An 11,786-nucleotide genomic window follows, 5' to 3' on the forward strand; every position below is an offset into this window, starting at 1 on the left:
GCAATATTTACTTTTTAAAATAACAATGAAGACGATGTAAATTTTGAGTTGTTCCTAGGATTGGAAAATAAATATAAATCACTAAATCACTTAACCTGACTTCAAGTTTCCCTAGGATTTGATGTCAACACTTTCCAGGCTTCTCTTTAACTGCCTCCTTTACCAACACTATAAAGTTTACTTTGTGTTTTCCCATCTTTTGCTCCTTTTCCTTTGAAGATCATTTTCACTTTCTTTTATTTTTCAAGGAGCAGCTCCAAAATAGTCTTATTCTGAAAGCTTCCCTATTATCTCTCCCATTAGTTGAAATTTCTCAAAATTATGGTAGCAAATTCAAATTACAACTGTGACGTTTTTCCATATCTTGGTATAGAATTTTTATAAGCCTCGGAAATTATTTTTATTTACATCATGTAGGTTTCCATTGTCTTTCATTTTTTTTTTAATTTTATCTATTGGAGATTATTTTCCTTGGAGAAGAGAGGAGCAAAATAATGTTCCTTTTGTTTGTTTTAAGCCTACAGTCTAGGCTTACAAATATCAACTCCTACTATAAACTTCAACCATAAACTCCTATAGCAGTAATTTTTTTTTGTTAAAATTATGTTCGTAGATCCTGTTTTTTATTTCTGCAAGATAAAATTGTAATAAGGCAAGGCAAGATTATATCAGACACTTATTTTTTGCAGAGTTTTATTACCAACTCTGTGGATAGTTAGGTCTGGTAGGTCTGTTGTCATTTTCTATATTTTACCTGTGACAATTAAAAATAACATGCGTTTATTTTATACAACAGATTTTTATTGAGTGAGATCTCATTAAGCAATAGAAATAGTGTACAAAAATATTTAATAATTTTTTTCATTTTTTGTGTGTACATTAACGCCATAGTCTACCTGAAGCATTCATCTGCCCCTGAAAGATTAAGAGGATGACAGCAGGAATGAAAAGAGAATAAAAAAGTGTTAATTACCAACTTCTGACAGTCAAAAAGGATTTTACAATGGAAACTGCCTGAAATTCAAACATTTTTGAGACAGAGAGTTTTCTAATTTTTTTTTTCTCTATCTTTTATGGTCATATATGGTTTGGATACTGGGATGTCTGCCATGGGGTTTGTTCTGTTGTGGGGTCTGTTCTGTCATGGGAAATAAGAGGCATGTAGGGAGGAAAATACATACTAGTACTTAGCTCAATGTGGCAGAGGTTCAGAGGGACCAGTTGGGGTACCCAGAGATGAAAAAAGACAGCACTACAGGATCCTGACTAAGATCAGAGAGATCTTGTTATGAGATCTACCAGCTTCTGACTTTAGGACCAGCATGCTAAGCAGCAAACCATGAGGTAGGAACCATCACCCCAGGTATCCGAGGAGCCAGAGTAATGCCCCACATCATTTTTGCTTCCGAATCACATATGCCATACCTATACCCTGAAGTTATATTAAAAACTACTATGAGATAAGGACAGAAATGTAAAAATAAGCAGTTTTGCCTAAAAAGTCAGAGCATTACCTAAAGAGGGATATTGGAGCATCACATCAGATTGAGTTCATCAAAGTGGACATTTAGGGTATTTTGTTTCTTAGCTTTTCTATTTTGTTTGTTTTATTCTTGGTATACGCTGCTGTAGGGAATAGTGAGGACAAAAATTAGAGTGAAATTAAGGATCTGGATTTTTTCCTACATTGAAGAAAAGTATGGACAATTTTGTGACTGTGTCATGGTTACTGTGTATAGGCCTTCTGCTAAACTCAGACTACAGTAGGAAAGAGGCATAATGATTGCCCTCATGGAATTTACAAGCTAGTGAGTTAGGAGGACAACAAACAAAATAATTATGTGATTGCAAATCATGATGAATTTGATATAGAGATAATGATGTGGATGAGAGATGGAGTTGGAAAGAACTATTCTGAAAGGTCAGACTAGCTGATGCCTGAAGTGTGAGTAGGTACCAGGCAGAATAATGAGATTTTCATGCCAGGGATTTTCACAGCATGTGCCAAGACCTGTAGCCTTCTGTTCGAGACTAGGAGAGCTAACATGTCTTAAGAAAGGTGTGAGATGTGATCGGAGAAGTAAACAGGTATTAAATCAGGGCAAGCAGTGGAGGTCGGGGGGAAGGATTTTGGATTTCAGTCTGAGTGCAATGGGAAGATTTTGTGCAGATGAATAAAGAGAGGAGAAGGTTAACATTTTAAGAAGATGAGTGGGTGGATTGAGGATTGGAGCCAAGGAGGCATCAGTGTCAAATTATTTGGGAGGCTTTATCAGTAGTTTAGCCCAAGGATGACATTGCTTGGACCAAGATGATGACAGTGGGAAAGAGGAGTAGAAGACACATTCAGAAAATTCTTTATTTTGCTCTATTCTTGAAACCTAATTACTGTTTTACCTTCTTGTTAACTTTGCTCTTTCCCTACAGCGTCATTCTATAAATAGATGCTACTTTCTTTTTTGTTTTCTAGGACATAATAGAGGCTGGAAGGTAAGAATTACTGTAATTTTAAGGAAACTGCCTATAATTGAATATTAGACATCACAGTTCTTAGATGCCTTTGGTTATTTGGTCGCAAGTGCTCCTTTGCTGGTGCCCTCCCTCTGAAGCTTCACTCTGCTGACATTTCCAGGGGCTCTTTTTTGTTTTAACAGCTCCCATCCCAGCCTAGACTCTGATGGCTACCTCTGATGAATACTAAAATGACCCATTACTGAACTTTCTTAAACTAAATATCTATCCCAAAGATGAATGTCAGGGATCACCTAAAACAAAGAAACAGCTGTTGCAGTAATTTAAAAGCATTTCCCCACTAATGTTACATCAGTTGGGAGCAGATAATACCTATCTAGCAGAATTGTTAGGATTAAAGATTATGTTAGTAACAATAGCTTAAGGAAGAGGATGGAAATGAAAGTAGTTCTGCTGCTCTGCCATGCTAATGAATCACCACATCCTGTGATTGTAGATGGGGGCAGGCTCAGAGGTGTCTTGCACAGTTCTCTTCATTGGGTGAGATGTTTCTGTAATTGCAAGAACTCCATAAGTGACCATGCAGATTTGTGATCTTCAACCGAAATGAAAGAATTTGTCGGTGGCTAGTGGTACCATTTCTCTTATTAAGGACCCCCAACCAATTTACCCATCTAGACAGGACACTGCAACAGGACACACAGTTCATTCTACTCTGATACTTACAAGATAATACATTCTCTTGCTGTGAAGCTACAGAACTATTTGTAATACCCAGAAAACATTATGCTTTTTTATTACTTTCTGACTTTGCTCATCTATTTCTTTTGTCTAGAATGCCCCTTCCATTAATAAGACACCAAAATTTCTGCTCAGCTGATCTCAGCTCAAGTACTGCTTACTCTTTCCAGACTCACCACTTCCCATCTTATCTGCTGTAATCCCTATTGAGCCATTTCTCCTACAGTCTGAATGTGTCTTATAAATATTCTCATTATAGAACTTTCCATTTTTTACTGTAATTCCTGCTAAATTATAAACTCTCCAAAGGCAGTTTTTTCATTTTTGAATCTCCATCTGTTCACATAATGTTTGATGCTTATTGAGCACTCAAAAATTATTGAATGAAAAAGGGAATAAAATATATAGTCGGAACTGGAATTCCTACAATGTGTTCGACAATGACAGGCTAAGTTAATAAGGTTTTTATTAACAAGGCCCTAGATAATCTTGGTGTTTCTTCTCTCCTTCCTCTTCTATCTTTTCTTTCTGATCTTCTCTCCTATGACTCACCTTTTGGCTCACTCCGCTCAGCCACACAGTCTTCTTGTCTGTTCTTCTAGCACACCAGACATGCTCCTGCCTTAGAGACTTGGCAGTGGCTGTTCCCTCTGCCAGGAATGCAACTTTCCTCATATATCTTAATGACTTATTCCTCACCTCCTTCCAGCCTTTGGTCATACATCACCTTCCTATTGATTGCAATCATTTCCCCCTTCCTGCACTACTGATTCCTTACTGTTTTATTTTCTTTCTTTTTCCATAGCACTAATTGCCTTTTAATATTTGAATATACCTATTTCTGTGATTTATTATCTCTCTGCTAGAATGTAAACTTTTATGAGAGCTGTGATCATTGTCTGTTTTCTGCACTGAAATGTTTTGCTGATGTACCCCTAATAGTACAGAACAGAACACTGTTTAGGGCATTGGAGACATTCAATGAATATTTGTTGAATAATAAATATACTAATATTCAAATATGTTTCTTAGGGAATTCCTTATTAAGCCGTTATCTTATATTAATAGTGTCTTAGTCCACTTGGGCTGCAATAACAAATGCCATAGACTGAATGGCTTATAAACAACAGAAATTTATTTCTCACAGTTCAGGAGGCTGGGAAGTTTAAGATCATGGCTCTGGCAGATGTTCGGTGAGGGCTCATTTCCTAGATGCCGCCTTTTTGCTCTATCCTAACATTTCACTTGTGAGGATCCATAAGTGGTATAAAGTATAGCAAGGGGGAAGTGGAAGAGAAGAAGAAGTGCTAAGAGCAAGAGTTCTAACATTTATAAAACAAATCTAGGCTTTTTTCATAAGTTTGCTTAGGGTAAATCCTACCTAAAATACTTGCTGTCATAATATGTCTCTGAATAGATTAGCTGCATTTTTGGTATTGGTATGTTAGACAGCACACTAATGACAGCACACAATTAAAAAACCCTATTTACCAGCTTGATAAACTTAGAGCACTATAAAAATTTTATTCTAGAGTAAATGGACTCCACATAGTAAAGGAGGTCTCAGGTAACATAAAAGTAGAACTCAGTGTTTTTGAGCAAACTATTTAAATTATATAAAGTTGAGATGAAGTAATTAATTTATAATATTCCTATTTTATAAAAGAAGAAACATGATTATCTGTTATGTTTATGCATGTGTCTATGTACTGTTCCCTGTTACACTGACATGAAGATTTAAATGTACTTCAATATGTCAATATTTTCCCTTCTTTTGAGTCCATTTTTTTTTTGTCATTTTTACCTTTATAAGAATTGAGCAAAGATTTAGTATTTAACATTCAGGAGTCTCTCCTTGTCACCTATGGTATTTCAAGCTTGTATTGCAGAAAACCATATTTGAGGTATGAAATTGAATACCATTCATATCTCAGATAAATGGAAGGAAAATATATCAAAATGGATTTCAATAAGCTGCACCATGTGTTGATCTATGATGTTTTGACTGTCCAAAGAAAATTATATCTTTATCCTACAGGTTTGAGAACTGTATTAATACTGCATGTTTCAGATGCATGATACAGTACATCTCTCCTGGATTAACTTTGCTAATATGTCTTATTCAAGACTAAACAACAATAATGCCACATGTTTTTCATCACCATTGCAGAGGTAAAGATTAATATGATGATATTAAGGAAGATAGCATTATATCTTGGAGTGCTGAAAGTTCCTATTTATTTCCTCTTGTTAATAAAAAGTAGCACTTTGGAGAAATTTATCTTTATACCTCAGGTCATAAGCTGATGACATAATAAAATCATGAAGAAACATTTTCCTCTGAGGTGTAGTGCCAAACATTTGGACAGGTACATCAAATATATTTTCTTTCCTCTCTTCTTAAATATTGATTGTAGAGACCACATTTGTAAGATGCATACAGAATCAGTTTTTAAATATATTTAGGGCCGCAATTTTCTCATTTCACGAAGAGCTAAACCAGAGTCTGGAAGTTCTTTTATTCATAGTCAGAGTTTGTATTCATGTTAGATGGTGGCTGTTATGATGACTATAATCTATTTATAATACTTCAGTAAGTAGTTTGATCTAAATGTGCATTAGTTAGCTTTAATCACCACTGGAGGGGCAGTCAGTTGCCCTAATCCAGTATTCACACTCCAGGGGTGGTCAACTAGCCTTTAATTAGCAAGGCACACTCCAGAGGCACTATTACAAGTGATTTAGCTTTCCATATCCCTAGCACCAAAGATTAGCTAATCAGCACATTAGCAATAGGTTTTCATTGGCAGAAGTAATGGCTTGTTAATTAGCATAACGGATGATATAAATGAGCTATAGGGGTGAAAGTAGTGGTTTAAAAATATTAGATTGGCTAGAATACTTTAGAAGCATCCTTACCTTCCCTAAACAGGATGCAAAATTATAGTGAACATTTCGCCCTTTGTCTTTAGGACTGGCTCTTGAGGCTTACTGAGGAAATGGTCTGGTGTGCTGTCGTGATTTCGGAGGATTCTGATCACCTGAAGTTCACTACTAGGTTAACTGAATTCTGCCTCTAGAATATGTTCACATACGCCCGCCCTCATCTAAGTGAAGTTTTTGTACTATGTATGGTATAGATTTTAAGATCATTTTATGCCTGCTTACTAATGTGTATATGTCTATGTATGGAAGTATTTGCTTTCTTTATTATCTTGTTGTAGGTGTAAAAAATATGTCAGTTACTCATTCTTCCATTTACAAATTTACCATTTACAAAATATACTGTGAGCATATTTATTCATTTAATGAATACTTAAAGAAACAATTATTAAACAGCTATTATGTACCAGGCATTGTACTTTCCTGGGGATATAAAAATGGAAAAGATGAAGCCCTCATAAGGAGTTCTTGTTTAGTAGGAAATATACAAACATGGATAATTATGGATAGGTGCAGAGTGTCACCTGTGGAGCATAGAGACCACTTTACCCAGTTAAAAAGACAGAGATTTCTGGGGAAAGTGACAATTAAGCCAATCATACTGGCCAGGTCGAATTTGTTTTTTTGAGGGAATAGGAATAAAATACGTAGAAAAAAAACATGAGCCAAGGATTGGATATGAGAGACAGCATGGCAAAATTTCAAGAGATGAGGCTGTAGAAATGGGCTGGGGCCTGGTCATGGAGGCCTGTGTACTGTCCTTGTTAGGGAGCCTGCACTTTATCTATGAATTCTATGGAGCATCTGAAGAGTTTTAAGCTGAAATCATATGTTGTTAGATTTATGCCTTAGTTATTTATTTGACAGCTGTGTGAAGGGAGACTCAAAAAGGGGTACTGATTTAAGAAGTTGAAATGACTGAGGCAAGAAATTACAGTAGGGATTAATAGGAAGGGATGAGTTCGAGAAATATTTAAAAGATAAAATTTGTGATTTGGGGTAGTGATGAAATGAAAAGAGTTGTTGAGAATGTTTAGCAGGTAGTAACTGTAACCATGAGATGGTTAAGATTTTCCAGATGGAAGTGTTGAGTAAAATGAGCAGTTGGATAATTATCAAGGACCTTTACATTGAAGATGCGACAGAAGAGCAAGGGAAGAGGGAAAAACGCACAGTAGAGAGTGACTAATAAGGCCTTAACATTTCCCCTAGCTTGGCTAAAGTTTATATAAGTTTCTTCCTGACTATAGGCTCATGACCTTTCTTTTTTTCCACTTAACAATACTTGCAATTGTACATTTTTTCTTTGTCCTTTTGAGATGTGAATCTTCTCTTAGCCTCTTGCTAGTTTTATAGCTCAGGAACTCTTTCTTAAGGACCTGGGAGCCATCCCTTTGAAATGTAATTATCAAAAAAGGTAATGCTTCTCTCTCCCAATCTTTCTGGGAGGATAGGAGGCTAATTTCCCTAAGCACCAATTAACAAACAGATAACCTAATCACATTGACCAACCTCCCCCACTAAGTCCTCCAGTACTTTTCCATTAGTTCATATAAGCATATGAAACTCTGCCTTCGTTTCAATGGAGTTGAGTTCAGTCTCTCTCCTCTACTGCAGTAATCTTGAATAAAGTCTTTCTTACCTGTTTAACTCCATTCAGGGCAATTTTTCTTTGAGAAGAGAACAGCAATAACCCAAACAGGATGTTCACAGAAACACAGTGGAGTGGAGATTGATGAAATGATCAACACTGTCAAAATATCAGAGAAAATCCAGAAAGAGACAGGTTGCAAAATGTTAATGAATTTGACAGTTAAGAGTTTCTGGGTAATTAGGAATAGATTAACTGCCAGGCATTTAGGGAGCATGGGATGCATTTTGTTGAGTGAATGCAATATTAGTGACTAGGAAGTAAGGAAATTGAAACACAATTTGCAGATTTGGTTTTTTGAGAAGGTTAGATAAGACATGGAAAAATTATCTGAATAGTATCTAGAGATAGATAAAAGGTCCCAGAAAGAGGTTCTTTTTTTTTTCTCTCTGACAAAAACATGAGTTTCTTTTTAGATGAGGAGACAGAAAAAAAAGTTTTGTATAAAAGATTCTGAATGATGATAAATGGAGCAAAATACTGAAGAAGGAGCAGAAAGGGACAAGGTTTTGGTAGGAAATTTGGCCTTGAGCAGAAAAGGGACTAGTTAATCTGAAAAAAGAATAAAAGAAGCAAGAATGGCTATGGGTATAAATAAGGAGGATTTCAACTGAAAGTGATCTTGTGTGGTGCCCTTAATTTTCTTGACTAAATAAGAAGGTTGACAGCTGTGAGAGATGTGGTCTTAGAAGCTGACAGTTTCTTAGGTAGCATATTTTTTGGTGATCACAAGATCTTTGGTGTAACCTCGAGAAGAAGTGACTGATGTGAACCAAACTGAGAATCAATGGAGTAAGGTAGCTCAGAAAATTTTGAGGTTGTTGGAGGTTTCATAGAAGTTAAATTTTTCTAGAATTATAATAAATATAGGGTGGAAAATTAGATTGTTGGAAGTTAAATTTGGTTTAAACTTAATAATGAGTTTCATAGAAGTTAAGTTTCCCTGGGATTATAGTGAATATTGAGTGGGAAAGGAAACCATGAAAGAAGCAAAAGAAGTCAATGAATGAGGAGGAAAAAGCTGTATATAACAGATGAATAAGTCTCAGAGTAGAATAAACTTTCTCATAATATTAATAGCTAACATTAGAGTGTGCCAGAAAGTACTCTAATTGTTTGATATCTGTTGACTTTTTAATCATTTACAGCTCTATGAAGGAGGTTATTGTTATTTCCATTTATTCAGATAAGGAAATTGAGTCCTAGAGAGTCCTAGAGTAGACAGGTAGTATATGGTAGAGCTGAGATTTGAACCCAGGTATGCAATCTTGTTCTAAAGCCTGGTCTCTTATCATTTTGCCACTTCGCCTTTAGAGAATGGAAGAGTTATGGTCTGGAAGTGGCAATGGGAGACTCTACCATCAGCACTCTGGAATTTATACAGTTCTCTGGATACTTAAACACAGCCATGGAGAATATTCTTTGTAAAGGCTGACAACATAAGGGGGTTATTTATAACAGAGAAAGGACTTGGGTTATAATTTAAATGTCTTTCAGCAAGACATTGGGTATATGACCTATGGTATAATCCCACCGTAGAAAATTCTGCAGTCAAGAAAATATAGACTATTTAATGATATAGAAATGCTCAGGATGTATTCACTAAAAGAGTTGATCACAAAGCAAAATTCTACAGCACAATTTTATAACAAAGAAGTTATATGCATAACTCTGGTTATACATATAACATTATAACAATGACAAAAGAAATAAAAGCTCACTTGATAAAGGCGGGGTGGGGAATTATTGTAAAGACTTTCCATTCAGGGACTAAATTATTGTCATACCTCCTGGAGATCAGCATCGAGGAGCTGCTAGGAATTCATGTCCTAATCTCTCTGCCTCTCAAGGACTCTATGGCCTTTCTTATTGCTGGCTTCTATGTTCCTGTCTTCTCTACCTCTCTTTACCTGCTTATATAACACATAAATATCAGTGATAAGTGTCATCATCATCAGTCTCCCTGAGTCTTAAATTTTTGAGACAGTGTGGGGAGAGAATGAAACTGATCTTTAGCCAGTCAAGAGCTGGCTTTCTGATCTAGTCAGCTGTGACAAGGAATATGAGGTCATGTTTTAAAGCAATGCCTCTGATTCTTTCCCAAGGCCTGGGGCTGTGGGTAGGGGAAGTTTCTAGAGGACATAATTCTGGGTAAGGCAGGCAGTGAATGCCTCATATATGTAATCTGCATATACTTGGATGTTAGTATTGTTATGGATGACTTTTATTTTATTCTTTCTGATTTTAAAATATTTTCTAAGTTGTCTATATTAAATATAATTTTTATAATAAAATTTTATAAAAAGGGAAAAAGTGAAAGAGTATAGGAAAAAGTACAGAGCAGTAAGGAAATGTGACCAAGAATGTTGGGGGTGTAGATAGAGCAGATATAATTGACCTCAAGTACGTTTGACAAAATTTGTGACTAAGACTGAGGATCCCGGATGATGACTGATTGAATCTCAGGGGACTGATGAAACTGTCTTAAGAATTCTAGAAAGTGACTAGAGCCCTACATAGGGTGAGAGTCTGCAGGATTTTAATAGTAAAGATTGTTTCATGAAGATTGCTAAAGTTCTGAAATTCATAATACAAAGGCATGCCCATGTATTTATTCTCATTTTAAAACATTGTGCTTTATATCATTCTAAATAAAATGTTTTAAAAATTATATATATGCTTTTGCAAAATAATAGATTTGAGTATTTTTCATCAGGATCCCTGGCAATTAACCATTTGAGAGCATAGATGTTTCCATTTGAGTTACACCTGTTTGTTCACTTACTTCCGCTGTGATGATTACACAGAATCAGCTGTGACATTCAGTGAGGAAAACTTTGCACAGGAGAGCAATGTTTGTAAGAAGTAAGGTGGGAACTGTCTTTAATCATTGAGCAGAATAACTGTGGAACCATGCCTCAGTAAGAATTTGAGAAGGAATGCCAGAGTCCTGGTGTGACTGGTCACAAATACTGCTTAATGTGTTACAAAGCATTTTTAAGCCTGGGTTTTTTAAGTTTGTTTTTTTGTCTTTTGCTTTTGTACATTGTCATTTAAAGGAAGAATGAAAAGAATCAGTACAAAGATCAAATCCTATGTAGTATTTTTGGATGACAGTGTTGATCATTTATATATGGTATTCCTCTCCTTTGAGATAAATACTCATATATAATTCCTATGCAACATGGTTTTATAGAGTCACCTGGGTGGTCAGATCACTATCTGATCTTTGTCCCATTTCTTGGATATTTACTTCTTCCACTTAGGTCTGTCAGTCCTCTGCTTCAATATTAATTTATGATCAAGAAACATTTGCTAAACACTTTTTAAGGATATAGTTTGTACTTAGTACTCAGGATGCAAAGATGCATCTTTGACTTCTTGGGTATGTGAACCTAGAGGAGGAAACATATATGATAAGGATACCCAAAATTCTCAAGAAATTTCTAAATGAAGGGACATTCAAAGTGCTATGGGTGCACAGAGGAGAGAGTAACTGATTTATCCTAGAAAAGTAAAAGAATTGTTAAAGAATCTTCTGTGTTGGCTCTTAAATAAGGTAATTGTATTTCCAGATTTGCCATGATGGTCTCTTGATGCTTGTTGTCCCAGGGTAATTATTAAGCTCTGTCTTTTACACAGAAAAAGTATCCTGGAATGTACCTCACACTCATTAGGTCATCCTACTCTTAAAGGATAAAACTAAAAATGTTGTTTGAATCCAGGTTACCAAAACATATGTATACTCATAAGCAGTTTGATTTATATCCAATGGGGTTTGGGAATCCTGGGTTTTAGAAAGATGGCTCAAATGGCAATGTGGAGAGTGGACTGGAGGAGAACACTTGAAGAAAATAGTTTAGGTGCTTATTACAATTGTCCATGTGTCAGCAAATGAGATCTTGAATTCAGCAGTGATCCTGAGACTGGAAAAAAGAAATCAAGAGAATAACAAATTTGAGATAAACATTCTCTTGTT

Source organism: Pteropus medius, unplaced genomic scaffold (genome assembly GCF_902729225.1).
Source record: "Pteropus medius unplaced genomic scaffold, Ma_sr-lr_union100, whole genome shotgun sequence".
NCBI lineage: Eukaryota > Metazoa > Chordata > Mammalia > Chiroptera > Pteropodidae > Pteropus > Pteropus medius.